The 14640-nt window shown below is 49.3% G+C and overlaps 1 protein-coding gene across 2 annotated transcripts in view; it reads left to right on the top strand.

The window, feature by feature from the left end:
- Window positions 1-14640, top strand: part of LOC119404753 (uncharacterized) — a 116325-nt gene that overhangs the window by 20415 nt on the left and 81270 nt on the right. Inside the window, exon 1 of one of the 2 annotated variants that reach the window (XM_037671416.2) lies at window positions 10335-10353. The exons of the other annotated variant lie outside the window; for it this stretch is intronic. The gene's annotated coding sequence lies outside the window, so the exon portion shown is untranslated. Of the gene's footprint in view, window positions 1-10334; window positions 10354-14640 lie in introns of those variants that run through there. 2 annotated transcript variants of the gene reach the window in all.

The following is a 14640-nucleotide window of genomic DNA, read 5'->3' as shown; positions in this document are numbered from 1 at the left end:
CATGCCTAATCTAATACAGACCTCTCGTATAAGGCGAGGAGAACGGCTGCTTTCGTCGCGGCCTGATTTTGCGGTGACTGATGATTTCGGTTCCGCTGATAGCCGCGATGCAAGTCGAGGCAACTGCGGCGGGAAGCGATGGGAGGCTCCCGTTTCTTCGTTGGCCCGAATATCGCCGACGACGTTTGCTTCATTGCTTCGGCCTATAACTAGAGCTGCTGCTCTGTGCAGGCGTGTGTAAGATATGTTGTCATACATTCTGGAAAGGAGATGATGATTAACAGCTCGAGCGGTGTCTGGACTCAATCAGGGGGCGACGCGCGTGTGATGTTGAATGATTCGCGTCTGTGCATTCGGCCGGGCAGCTTTTATATTGTAAGCGATTTTGTTTATTATAACATAGTAAAATGAAGCAAGCCGGTGTTCGAAGCCGAAAGACTTACTCTGCATTTTCGATAAACACACACAAGAACGATATACATAAAATTTTCGACCACTACACTATTTTACGTGACTTTTAGAGAGGCCGTGTCTTTAAAACAGTCGTGTTAGCAGCGTTACGAGACCACATACTTCGATATGCTGTCCTCTTGTTACGCCCGTTGATATGAACCCGTTTACTGCAAATTGAAGTTCACGCAATGATGTGAACGTTTTTAAAACGTAAATATGTCGAGTGTTGTGCTGTCCTCGAGCATCTTGACAGTGCTCACTTCAAGTACCATGAGAGAGGCCCGTATAAATTGAAGAATTGTTCATGAAAAGGAAGAATTTCTCCGGGTGTCGGGTCTAGGACCAGGACGAATGATTCGATCTTGAATCCTTGTTTCCGAGAAGCGCCGTACAAGTTTCCTTCGTAGCTTCGTACCTCAGAAAGTAGGCGCATGACAATTTTCGCCACTCCTATAGGCTTATATATATCGACATTAAAGTGATCAATCAAGAATTGCAGTTCCACCGAACAATAAGAGAGCGACACGCCGCACAGCACCGTTCTCTGGCTGCTACATATTACTTCGGCTTTAAGAAAAATGACGACTGACAATCGTGGCGTTAACGTTGCAAGCCACACTATCTGGAATATGAAATAAATGTGCGAAGTAGTGAGAGGGGGTGGGTGGGGGAGGGTATTCCTCGCACATGCGGCGTAACGTTAGTACGGGGCGCGAGAGATGTGTGGAGAGGGATTGCCGCTGTTTTCATTCTATAAGAGCCACGGTTCCCCGCCGTGCCGTACGTTCTCTCCTTTTGACAAATGAACGCTCCAGCAGAGACAGGAAATGAAAGCTGCCCCGCCGTGCGCGCGCGGCTCGTAATAATAGGTGCGCTTTGAGGAAGGGAACGACAGGACAGGCGACAGCCGCGACGCCTAGCGGGACGCGACGCGCGCTATTGGCATGACTGCATGCGAACGTTGGCTCCGTACGGCGTGCGTGCGTTTGTTTTGCGGCTGGCATTGTACGAGCATAATATGCGCGCGTCGACGCTGGTTATATATATATTTTTATTTATTTATTTCCAGGTACTGTTGGCCGATTGGGCCGTTACAGGGGTGGGGTACAAATATGACAAATCAATCATCAATCATTGTGTACATGAAGTAGCAACATTTAGCTAATACATATATTCTAGAATTCATAATATGTCACTACACATAAATAGTGAAAAAGTAAATAACTTGCATATAAATATTATGTAAAACATAAAGCAGCAATACATAGGCAATAGAAGGAAAATTCACATCACGATGATTCGTTCTCCAACTTACATATACATACATTACATCACCTATTTCGCAGCATTATACATCGCAATACTAAATTTTACAACTCACATGAAATATGTCAAATTAGCTACATTCCATGGCATTATTTCAATTGCAAGAGAAATAGAGTTGACATTCATGAAGATTTACTCAGAAAATATTTCGTAGTGTTGGATTCAAATTTTTCTAAAGTTTCACAATCCCGTATAGCCTCCGGTAAGTCGTTCCAGTCTTTTATGGTCCTAGGGAAGTAAGAGTATGCGTATGTGTGTACCCGAGATTGGGGGATTAGAAAGTTTCTGCAGTGATCGCTTCGTAGGTTTCGGACATGTCGTGGAATGAGGTACTGCGCTACATCAAAGTTAAATGTATTTCGAGAAAGTAAGTACAAGAATTTTAGTCTGGCTATGCGACGGCGTTCCAAGAGGGTGGGCAAGTTTAGTTCTTGCAGCATATCTGTCACAGAATCAGTTCGGGAGTACCTTGAAAGAATAAATCTTGCCGCCCTTCTTTGCACTCGCTCAAGTTTATTGATTAATCCTTTCTGATAAGGGTCCCATATGATGCTTGCATATTCTAGTGTAGGCCTTATTATTGTTATGTACGCTGTTAGCTTTACTGGTGCTGGAGCGAGCTTTAATTTGCGACGTAGGAACCATAGCTTTTTTTCAGCGGTAGAACAAATATTATTGATATGTTGAGTCCAGTTGAGGTCTTTAGATATTGTCACTCCTAAGTATTTACATTTGTTAACGGTAGCTAGTACACTGGTACTTAATTCATAATCAAAATTTAGGACGTGCTTGACTTTGTTTGTCACGCGTAAAACAACAGTTTTTTCTTTATTTAGCTGCATTTTCCAAGTTGCACACCATTTTTCAATAGACGCACACCATTTTTCAATATATATATATATATATATATATATATATTGGTCACAGTTCGTGCTGGACTGCGAGCACGCCGCATGTGCAGCGAGATCACGACGCACGCGCTCTCTCGGCTGCAACGCGTGCGACGTATTCGAGAACGTGCGGCAGTACGTGTACCGTGCTCGGCTAACGCCTGTATACGCGATACATATTTGCATCTGGTGGTTTGCCGACTCGTTAATCAAACTGCCAGACGTGGTGCGGTCGCTCCCATACGCTCGTATTCTGTGCATTCGTATTGTGTACATGCCCCCCCCCCCCTTTTTTAATTTTTTTTTTGTCATGGACGTGTGCAAGAGAACAACCCCCATGCAGTATGTACTTCCTATTTCCGCGTTCCTGCACCCGATATTGGATGGCAAGAGAGCTTACACCCCGACCTGCAAACGCTTTGTTGTGTATCTCTCCTGGCACCCCTGTACTTTGGTATTGGCCCCCTGGTTCCACAGAGGTCCCCTGTGGAAACGCTCTTTCTGCGGTTTGTCATGAAACGTGACTTTCCTAACTGTATATCGTCAGCCTCTGTGGCTCATTAAAAATATATAAAAAAGAAAGTTGTGGACCAACCAGGCCAAATGCGTGTACGCGTCTGCAGCGCCGTTGTTTTTTTCCTTTCTATACGTCGTGTTTCTTTGCGGCGTTTCTACTCGAGATATAGTTTATGTATGTCTTTACCGATAGGCAGTTTTCTAAACACGTGTAGGCACCGTAAGACTGCGTGATGTCCTGGATGACGTCGTTGCGAGCTGGTTTGGGAGCTTCGAAGCCAGCCATGGCGCCTACTCGTCTTTATATATAGTTCTTACTTCTTTACTGGCTAGCCAATTCTGCGGGAAGGGTGGTGCTGTTCACGTTCTCTGCTCTTCCTGTCTCATTTACCGTCTGTCGTCTGTCAGTTCGACGTGGCTTCTACGGAAATCGAGGGCCCCTGTAGTCTTCATTCTCCGTATAAACTCCCTCCTCTCTCTCTCTCGCGACGCTGAGGTGAATTTCGGAATTTCGAGGCTTGCGCCGTGTGCAACTGACTACAAGGTCTACCCGTGTTGCCGTATGCGTTACCAGGGCTTAGACGAGCGCACGTGCGTGCATACACGCATAAATGCGCGTATGAATTGCGGGTCGCTGAAATGGGTGCTGCATGTAAGCGTACGTCGCGCGATAATTGCTTCATAAGGCGCGCGCGCGCGTTTGAGATGTCTCTGACGAAACGCTGCCGTTCGTTCGCGTGGTCGCGCAGCAGGCACTTCATTATGCATGGCGCTCGATTATTGCGTTGTCGCACGCCCGCATGGAGAAAAACGTTGAGAAATATTTATCGCCGTGTATTATACCTCGGTGACGACTGCGACGATGGCAGCGTCGTCCGCGGCGCGAGTGGGTCTTCCAACCTCGAACTCTTCGCGTCGATGTTCGTGGCTCGTCGTTGAGAAAGCGCGCGCAGTTCAGGCGGAACACGACGAACTGCCGGAGTGGTTGCGTATAGGACAAACAGGCGTGAAGAACGTGCGACGCGTCAACGCCTGCGCCGAGGCGCAGTCCAAAGACAGACACGTCAACATGCCCGCGTCCTTGTGGGCTTCTCTGCGCGTGTGGTCTTTTTTTGCCAGAGCTTCGTGTGTGCCAATTGAGTATGCGAGAGAATGCACGCTTTACTGTGTGTCTACACAGGTGCGCGTGCCATACGTGCGACTTAGTGCAAATATGTGTCTGTGTGTTGAAGTTCATTTTTGTTTGGGAGTGCGTGTGTTCGCGTGTGTATTTGTATATGGCGTGCATAGGTATACATTCAAAATTTATAAATTTCGGGGGGCGGGGAGTCATCTCAAAGGTAACACCTCCGGCTACGTTGATTGCGGGCATCTCGAAGGTGTCAGCTTCGTACTGGGCATGAACTGCACGGCTCGAAACGAACCTCGAGGTTCGGGGATAAGCTTATTATCAAATAAAAAAAATGTGCACCGCTAAACATAAAATATGGGTAATAGTGCTGCTGTACAAGAAATCGGTCGGATAGGGGCATTGGTGGACGGAATGTAACTGATAGTGTTGTCTTTGGAAGTTCGCCAGAGCTTCGCCTTTTGAGTCCCCGCAGGCCTATTCTTGCACCTTGTATTCCCAAGGCGTATACTTATCATGTAGTATTTCCACTAAGCAATATTGTCATCCGGCAGCGGCATCTCTCAGTCCTGTCCATCAGGAGAGTGTGGGTTGTGGAGGCGTATAGGTACAGAGGAGGAGCAGGGTGACCTTTATAAAAATAGAAATGAGAGAGAGAGAGTGTGCGTGTTCAAAGACCGAGTTCCTTTTGACTCTTTGTTTTAGCGGCCGATAACACTTTATATTCCGCCTGAATAATGAGGATACAAGCAGGCCGCATATATAGCAAGTATAGTTCCCCGAGGGATACGCTGGTATCGATAGCTGAGTGTACCGGGGATCAACCCCCTCACATCAAAGGCACGGAGAGCACCCGTGAAAGGGATGCAAATGTACGATACCGGGCGCGTGGGAACACGCTGCAAAAGCACGAACATCGATCAGGATTTGTTATACCGCTCATTTGAGCGTGCGTCTAGAGTCAAAAGAGCACGTTTGTTCTTTTGAAGAACTTTTTTTTGTTGTTTTAGTTGCGTAGAGAAGAACACTGCTGTCTAACTCTTTTTCTTTTTATATACACAGCGTTTTTTGAGGTGTTCAGCCTGTAATGGTAAATCAGACGCGTTTCTCCTCGCCGCCGTGTTTCGCAAGTTCGCCATTCTCTGCAGCATCACCTTTTGTAAACTATCTATTTCGCGAGTCTCCGTTAATAGAGGCGTGTTAATTGCCACTGCACTCAACGGCCGTACATGCCGCGGCTTTCAGAGTTCCCGTTTCATTTGGCTATGAAAGGTAATTCTTGAAATCTCTGTGCAGGATGGAACAAACGTAGTGATTCAACACGGATAAAAAAAAAGAAAAAAAAGCTTGTGCTTCTTTATTTCCTTTATAGCGGTATGTCCGCGGAGTGTGTGTGTGTGTGTGTGTGTGTGTGTGTGTGTGTGTGTGTGTGTGTGTGTGTGTGTGTGTGTGCGTGTGCGTGTGCCTGCGCCTGCGCGCGCGCTATATATACCTACGCACTGTTACTATGGAGTATGAAGACGTACAAGAAGCCTGATTGATGCTTCGAGTGCATGATATTACGTGATGTGATATGGCTGTTTGACTAATCGATCGATGGATTGACTGGACTTTGCGTCTATATTCAACGCTGGCGCTTAGAAAGACGATGCAGGCACTGGGGCAATTTCGACGTCATGAACTTTTCATTGAACTGCTAAACCTAAGTGTGTTCTCAGTAGCCAGGAATCCGCGATATCGCGTCACGTGACGTAAAACCGTCATGTAACGCTATAGCCCTCCGCGCAGTCGTAACGTGAGCACACATGCTGTGACGTCATCGAAATGAGAAAGGAAGGAAGGAAGGCTAGCTCGAGTGGGACAGAAAGAAAGAAAAGAGCACCTGCAAAATCGAGCAGGAACAGTCCGAACATAGCTCGCTCGAGTGCGAACGCCCTCCTCTGGGAAATCACTTCCCCGGTGCTTTCTTCTCCACCCCGTTGCTTCCCTGCCTGGCTCGGTGGAAGGGTGCATGATGCGTTGGGATCCGGTGTATTCAAATCCCATTAGCCAATTACCGCAGCGCGGGCCGGGTTGGCCCGGGTCCCCGCCGCTGCTCGAGCGTAATCTGAAGCGAGAGGTACGACGGATTCAAAAGATTTGCACACGTGACGTTGACGAGAAAAAAAAATATAAGAAAACATTATACGCTCGGACTGGCATTCCACTTTATGCGAGCGCGCCCATCGTTGCGAATTACGCGCCCGATTATTCAGCTTAATACGCTAGGATGGAGCGGCCGCCCGTTTGGTGCCATCAGTCATCATGGGGCTCAGTGAACACGGAAAAAAGATATATATATATATATATATATATATATATATATATATATATATATATATATATATATATATATATATATATATATATATATATATATATATATATCCGTTGATCCAATAACACATGGTAAATCGAAGTGATGAGGTAACTGTGTGTTAACAATCTGCATGTGAAGATTTCGGGATCGAATCCCGGTCACGGTGGCCGCGTTTACACGGAGCCGAAATGCTAGAGGCCCGTGTACTTAGATTTAGGTTGAGTTGAGTTGAATAAACTTTATTTGCCCAACGGTTGATATTGGTGCATGCACGTCATAGAAAACCAGCTGGTCGAAATATCCGCAGCCGTCCACTACGGCGTTTCTCATAATTATATCGTGGTTTTGGGACGTAAAAACGCCGACAATTACATTAATTAGCAGTTTGCACGTATTCTTTTTTTTTTCTTTGTTACACATCCTTTAGATCGTATACATTGACTGAATTGTGGTAAGTAGGAAAAAAAAAAACATCGACAATGCTGAAAAATTCTGTATTTCCTACGATTTTAGCACCGGAAGTATGTTGCGGAAGCTGCTTTATTACAGGACGGATTTTGTTGTTACTTCATACGGTGGATCGGTCGACCAACCGATGAAAAAACAATTTGCGTGTATTGGTTTCCTATGCTACGCTTCTTTTGGGTTGCACATACTGAACCGCATAGGTAGTACGGAACTTATTGTCGATGTTTTTCTTCCTATGTTGACACTTTCGGTACGTTTGCGAAAAAATGCTGTTTTCCATGAAATACTTTTCTATCACTTCATGCTAACTAACCGATGGACTAACCGATGAACCAATCAAGTTCATTAGTAAGCAAAACGGCACCTGGATTCACTCGTTCAACATTAAGAGTAACGTTTTCAAGACTGCGACCGTCGTCTACAGTGATTTGGAGACAAATGTTTGCGGCTGTGTTGGCACATTTTGTTGACAGACCATTGTCGGAAGGAATCGTCTTAGAAGGCTGACCTCAAAAACCCTCAGATGGCTAAGAGTGGGTTATTGGACAACAAACCGGCGCGAATGATTTTAGTTCTGACAAGTTTCATACTGTGTTGCCGACAGCAACGATCGTGCGCATGTGTCATGTTTCTCTGTTCTAAAGGTCTCTCTAATACCCCCCCCCCCCCCCTCTAAATAGCTTAGGGTAGCAAACCGATTATTTGCTATGTACAAACTCCCTACTTTACCTTCATTTCTATCTGACGCAGTATGTGATGCTGTGGAATGTTTCATCGCATCATCGTAGTTTCATCCTAAATCTGTCGAAGTACCCCGAATATTTTCTTTCACTTTTGCTCTATTTGCTCGCACGCATTAATTTCGAACCGAACAACATCTGACAAAGTACCCTGCATCGCTTACTTTTCTTGGTTTGCTCAGTACGATCCTTTTTGCATTAACGTTATGAATATGCATACTTAATCACATGGCTGCCCTCCCGCATGACGTTGCTGTTTTGTCGCTCCGCTGCCCCGCATATAAAACGCTCTAGTTATCCGTGTGCAGATCAAGCCGGAGGCTGAGTTTCGCAGCGCGCGCGTCTTGAATTATTGATCGGCGCATTAAATGTGGGCGAGTGCGTTTCGAGGAGGAAGGACCCCGTGTGCGATAGCAAGCGGGCTCATTGTATTAAGCCCGCATGCATTTTACTCGCCTAACGATGCGAGCAAAGTGCGCAGTACTTCGGAAATTGGATTCTCCCAATATAGCACCTGGATTGGACCGTCAATTCTTATGCAGCAGTAGCCACCAAATTTTGTTATCTGCTACACGTTGGAACGTACGCGACTCGACGGCCCAACGTAACCCGCACTATGTATTTTCGCACTCTTCTGAGATATCGTTCTTTTTATTTCGTTAACGCCGTCGCCCGTACGACAGCAGTTCTATTGCTGCCTGGGAGAATGCAAATAGGCACCGTATTGGAATCACTTCTCACAAAGAGCGGGCCGTCGCGGTCCTTTGCTATTTCTCAACGAAACCCCGGTGGGTTTTAATAAGAGGAGCTAGCTCCTTTAGGCTTGGCCGAATTGGTGGGGCTGGGTCAGTAGGCACTGCTTGTAGGACGGCTGCAGCCAGTGTTGTGTGTGCTCTTTCTTCTTTTTTGTTTTGTTTTGTTTGAACTCTGTACCCAGCGTCAACTTTATCTCGAAAGCACTTGCCTCTTTTCTTTCCCGTCGTTTGGAACCGATGAACAAAAGCTTGCGCCCTAGGCACCGCTTTCTTTCTTGGCTACAAATGGTTTGCTTTCTTGAGGATTCTTGTATACGGGCGCGCCTGAGAAAACGAGCGTAGAAATTTGCTGTTTCCCGAGGAAGAGGAAGCCGACTGCGCGTTCGGGACAAAGTGCGGTGGACGAAATCTAGCCATGCAGTTAAAGCGACTAGCAAGAACGAAGCAAAAAGAAAAAAGCGACAACGGTAAAAGCTTTTTTTTTCTACACTTCCTGATGGCTGCCCTGTGCCTCGTCAGGCGGCTAGGAAGGGCGGGAGCACTTGGCAAAGTGCTTTTTGTTCATTCCATCCCTCCTTTTGTAGGTCCAAGTCGACGCTTGCAAAACCGGGGAGCGAGGTAATGGGTGGGAGGGAGGACCCGACGATGCGGTAGTAGTGCATGCGGCAGTGCGCATTGTCGGGACGAGAAAAGTGCAAAGCAATGCAGCACAACAACTGCAGGCAAGGGAGACGGGAGGCGATGACTGAAGTAAAAACGAATAGCAGGGAAGCCGGGGCTGCACTGTTGTGCCGTGAGCAGCTGAAAAAAAAAGCAACGCACGAAAGTTGGCGCCCAACGTAGGAAGAGCGCGCGCGCCACTTTTGCCTGCCAGCTTGCACGACCGCAGCGCCGCCTTCAGCGGCAGCCCGATGTCGTCGCTGCGCGCGCTTTTGTGTTTGCGTAGTTTGTTTTGTAAATTTTTGTTCTAGCTTTCGTTTTGGGATGCTTGCTTGGAGCGAGGAGCGCGTTCCGTTCCGCCTCAGGGTGTCGGCTCCGCCTACCTACCACCGCGCGAAGAAGGGGTCGCGGGTGGTAGGCAACGAAAACGAACCCCCCCATGTGACGTCGCCCGTGACGTCATATTGGTGATAGGAAAGCAGCGCCGTCGTCGCGTCTCGCGGCCGGAACGCGCGTTTTTCTCCCTCTCCGACGCCTCCGCTACCTCCGCCGCGACTATTCCGCTGGTGGTGGCTGGCTGCAGACGCGAACGCAAACCAGTCTTGCTGCAGCCGCTGTGGCTTCCTCCGAGCTCGGCGCCTATCGACGAGCGGGGAAGCCGGTCTCCATCGACGTCCTCTCGGTGGCGGCTGCCCCTGGCTTCTTTCTCTCTGTCTCATCGTGCGTGTGTATGTGCGCGTCTGTGAATGGTGTGTCCGTGCGCGCCGGCGACGCTTTTTCGTGACATTCCATTCGCGTCTCTGTTGCCGCCGGCGACGAGCCGTGGTTGCCTTGGCCGAACCTCGGGCTCTCCCAGTTCGCCGCAAGAGAAACCCCGCTGCGTGGAGGCTTCCCTCGAATTCGTGGTGCTTCGTTGAGGGCGGGCGAACGGCGCAACCTTGCGTGCCGAAGCGAAGAAGCCGGCGCTACCATCCTCGTCGTCCTCGCGCCGTACCTTCTGCCGGGGCTGCGGCCTTCTTGACTCTTTCACCAAGCGGCGTCGTCGAACCCTAGTGAGGTATGTTCCGTGAGTGAGTGCGTATGTTTGAGTGAACGTGCGGTCCGTGCTTCTTTCGGTGCGTCGAGTATGGTTTGATGATGTTGGCCCTGCCGTCTCCGTGTCTCCTTTGCACGGTCTGCTCGAGAAAACGTTTGTCTTGGCTTGATCGCTTTCTCCTGCATGGTTTTCCTCGTTCGCCCTGCGTGGTTGGCAAATGTTCTTTCTTGACGCCCTTGCTTAGATTTCCGCGAAACCGTTGCCTGCGTGTTTGTTCGCGTCTTCGAGCCTTTGCGGGATACTTGGTGAAGGTTAGTTTTCGCTCCTTGTAAGTGATGCTCTTCGTGAAGTTCGACGGTATGTTCACGATCGACAGTAGCACCAGCGCCCGTTGTCAGAGCGTTTAGTATGTCATTGGTTTACCTTTTCTGTTCCGACGTACTTAGGAATTAGAACACTTATTGTTTTCTTCCTTGCTAAATCGACATACCGTGACCGAAGCGATTGTCTCCCATGCCGGTGCCAACGAAAATAAGTGTATACCCGGATACAACGTAAGAATACATATAAGGTCCACCGGGAGCTGTCCCACACAGGGAGAATACGCGCGGACGTTCCACCCAATCACCTTTGCTCATTTCCGTAACGTCAAGCAGTTTTCGCATTTTCAGATAATTGGTATTCCCATGCACACTCTTTCGTGTCGCTGGTTTTAAGACCATAACGCGAACGTCCTGGCAAATTTCATCATAGATTCTGACATCACTGCGTAGCCAAAGATCGTATCTTAGATAGGAATGACGAACCTTTATTTTTCGATATGCGTGCTGCTTACGTTAACACAGAAAATAGTACTTACGCTTCGATATAAAACTCTCTTACATAGGTGATTGACAAGCGCGCCACGGTTCTGTGGGCAGAGCTTGTACTTGACGTCACTTTCATTAATTCGATGAAACTTATCCAACTCCTGTTTGTTGCTGAGGCGACGCAAGCGGTTATCCATAGGTGTGTATCTGCTTGTTAATTACATGCACCGTTAGTCGCTCTGCCCTGATGCTTGTTTATGACAGAAATAACCGCCACACACGTTCGTGTACGCTTACCCATTTCGAGATGCCCTTGGTGTAGCCTCAGTGAATCGGAGATCTGAGTTAAAGAATTCATATCAACAGCATCGGAAATTGGGCAGTCAACACGAGGCAACGATGGTACACAGGAGCAGGCGCTGAGTGGCGTGTTCGATATATATATATATATATATATATATATATATATATATATATATTGTACTGAATGCGAATGACAGACGCTCTGTTGTTGTGAAAGAGGAAGACGACAATCGGTGGCTGTGGTTGTCGCTCGCGCTCGCGCTCGCTGGTAACCTGACCTGACTTGCAAGAAGCCTTCCGCGACGCAACGTGTATTCCTGCTTCAAGCAAAACAACCCCATTTGAAGTGGTGGAGGAGCCGGGGTTCCCATCATCCTGGAACTTCGCAATCGGACGCTACCATCACCTTTCAACATGACTGCTCCTGGCCCTTCGCAAGCTGCTGCCACCACAACGACAGTCTTCTGTACTGGCGTGCCACGGCAACGCGACCCGCCCGTATTTCACGGCAACGACGAGCACGACGTCGAGGATTGGATCGTTGAGTATGAACTCGTAAGCGCTTCCAACAAATGGGACGACTGCGACAAGCTCACCAACGTGCGCTTTTACCTAGCTGATGTGGCCAGCCTGTGGTTTAAAAACCATGAGGCTGACATCACCAATTGGTCGACCTTTAAGGCAACCATCACCGAGGTCTTCGGTCGTCCCGCCGTGCGCCGGCTTCGCGCGGAACAGCGTTTGCGTAGCCGAGTCCAGCGCCGGGACGAGACGTTTACGAGCTATATCGAAGATGTCTTGTCCCTATGCAAGCGCGTCGACCCATCTCTCGCCGAAATGGACAAGATAAAGCACATCATGAAAGGAGTCGACGACGACACGTTCCAGATGCTTGTCGCTCGCAACCCTCAGACTGTCGCCGATGTGGTCCAACTCTGTCAGTCGTACGACGAGTTGCGAAAACAGCGTGTCTCGACGCGCCATGCTGCCGAGGCTACAGCTGAGGTTTCCGCCCTTGTCGATGACGTCGCTGCTGATCACACCGTTTTACTGCCACAGATCAAGCAGTTCATCCGTGAGGAAGTTGCCCGTCAACTTTCCCTTGTCGCCCAAATACCTGAACCAGCGACATCATTGGAACCACGTCTTCGTCAGGTCATTCAGGCGCAAGTCGCGCAGGCACTACCACCATCACCGCCTGCCACTACACCGCTGACCTACGCGGCCGTCGCTGCCAGACCACAGGCTCCATCTGTTTCTGGCGCCTACCGGGCCACCGGATCATTCTACACGACGCCGCCGCCCACACGCACTGTGGTACCCCATCCTACTTCGCCGTCCGGACCTTCTGCCGTCAGCCCATGGCGCACCTTTGATAATCGGCCGATATGTTTCGCGTGCGGTTTTGCGGGGCATATAGCCCGCTACTGTCGACGTCGCAGCTTCCAGTCTCAGGACGGTGTGGCTTCCTCCAATTATCAGGCTGCCCAGCATTCCCAACGACTTTCTTCGGCTGTCGCTGACTCGTTTTCCCCTCGACGCCCTTTCGACTCACGCCGTTCGTCTTCGCCCCGTCGCCGATCCATCTCTCCGATGCTTCGCCGACCTAGCCCCGCACGAGAGGAAAACTGACAGCCGCAGTTCCGGAGGCAAGAACTGCGTTGTCGTCGAACTCTTCAAGACCTCTTCATCCGCCCAACGAAATTGATATAGTAGTCGAAGGTATCGCCGTACGTGCACTTGTCGACACAGGAGCCGTCGTTTCTGTCATTAGTGAGAAATTGTGCCGCAGTTTGAGAAAGGTGACCACGCCGCTTACGAATCTTGCCCTGCGTACAGCGACATCGCATTACATCACGCCTTCGGCTCAGTGCACAGCTCGTGTTGTGATTCAAGATGTTCGGTATGCCGTCAAGTTTGTCGTTCTTCCGCGATCATCCTACGACGTCATTCTAGGATGGGATTTTCTTTCAACCCATCAGGCCCTCGTAGACTGCGCTCGTGCTGAACTGACGTTGTCGAATCCGTGCCCTGACCTCGACGACCGCAGTCCCCCTAAAGTGTTTGCCGCAGCTGACGTCCACATCGCGCCTTTGTCCGCCGTCCTAGTGCCTGTGTTTTCGCCTGCTGCCACTAACTCTACTGTTTTGTTTCAACCATCTGTAACGAGTGCGCGTCACCGAACCTTCGTCCTCCCGTTTGCCGTCATCAAATTTTGCAATGGTTCTGCGGCACTTTACGCATGCAACGTCTCTGCTTGCCCGTCGCTCCTACTACGCGGCGAATGTCTGGGGAGCCTCACTACTTTTGCTGACATTTTCGACGATACAACACTTGGAGACACGGCATCACTACTGCCTTGTGCCATCACTTCTGCAACTGACACAGCTGATCCTATCGACGTATTCTGCAAAGCTGTCGATTCCCACCTTACGCCTGTGCAGCAGAAACAGCTTGTCCAACTCCTTCAGCGTTTTCGAGCCTCCTTCGACCACGACCAGCCTTCTTTGGGTCGAACGTCAGCAGTTGTCCACCGTATTGATACCGGTCAACATGCACCATTGCGACAGCGTCCATACCGTGTGTCATCTTCCGAACGTCGTGTCATCGATCAACAGGTAGACGATATGCTCAAGCGTGGAATAATCCAGCCGTCCAGCAGTCCCTGGGCCTCTCCAGTTGTGCTGGTGAAGAAAAAGGACGGATCCATCAGGTTCTGCGTGGACTACCGCCGTCTCAACCGTATCACGCGCAAGGATGTCTATCCTCTGCCGCGCATCGACGATGCCCTAGACTGCCTACAGGGAGCAGAATTCTTCTCTTCCTTAGATCTGCGCTCTGGCTACTGGCAGGTGCCCATGGCGGAGGCCGATCGCGAAAAAACGGCTTTTGTTACGCCCGACGGCCTTTACGAATTCACAGTCATGCCCTTCGGCCTCTGCAACGCGCCTGCTACTTTCGAGCGTATGATGGACACGATCCTTCGAGGCCTCAAATGGAATATTTGCCTTTGTTATTTAGACGACATTGTCATCTTTTCTACCGATTTCGCGTCCCATTTAACCCGCCTCGAGCAAGTTCTTGCTTGCCTCTCCGCTGCGGGACTGCAATTGAACCTGAAGAAGTGCCACTTCGCCGCTCGGCAGCTTACGATTCTAGGGCATGTGGTTTCGAAGGACGGTATTCTTCCCGACCC

Source organism: Rhipicephalus sanguineus, chromosome 9 (assembly GCF_013339695.2).
Source record: "Rhipicephalus sanguineus isolate Rsan-2018 chromosome 9, BIME_Rsan_1.4, whole genome shotgun sequence".
In the NCBI taxonomy this organism is placed as follows: Eukaryota; Metazoa; Arthropoda; class Arachnida; order Ixodida; family Ixodidae; genus Rhipicephalus; species Rhipicephalus sanguineus.
Note: the sequence above shows the minus strand (reverse complement) of the source record. Positions and strands in the feature narration are given on the sequence as shown.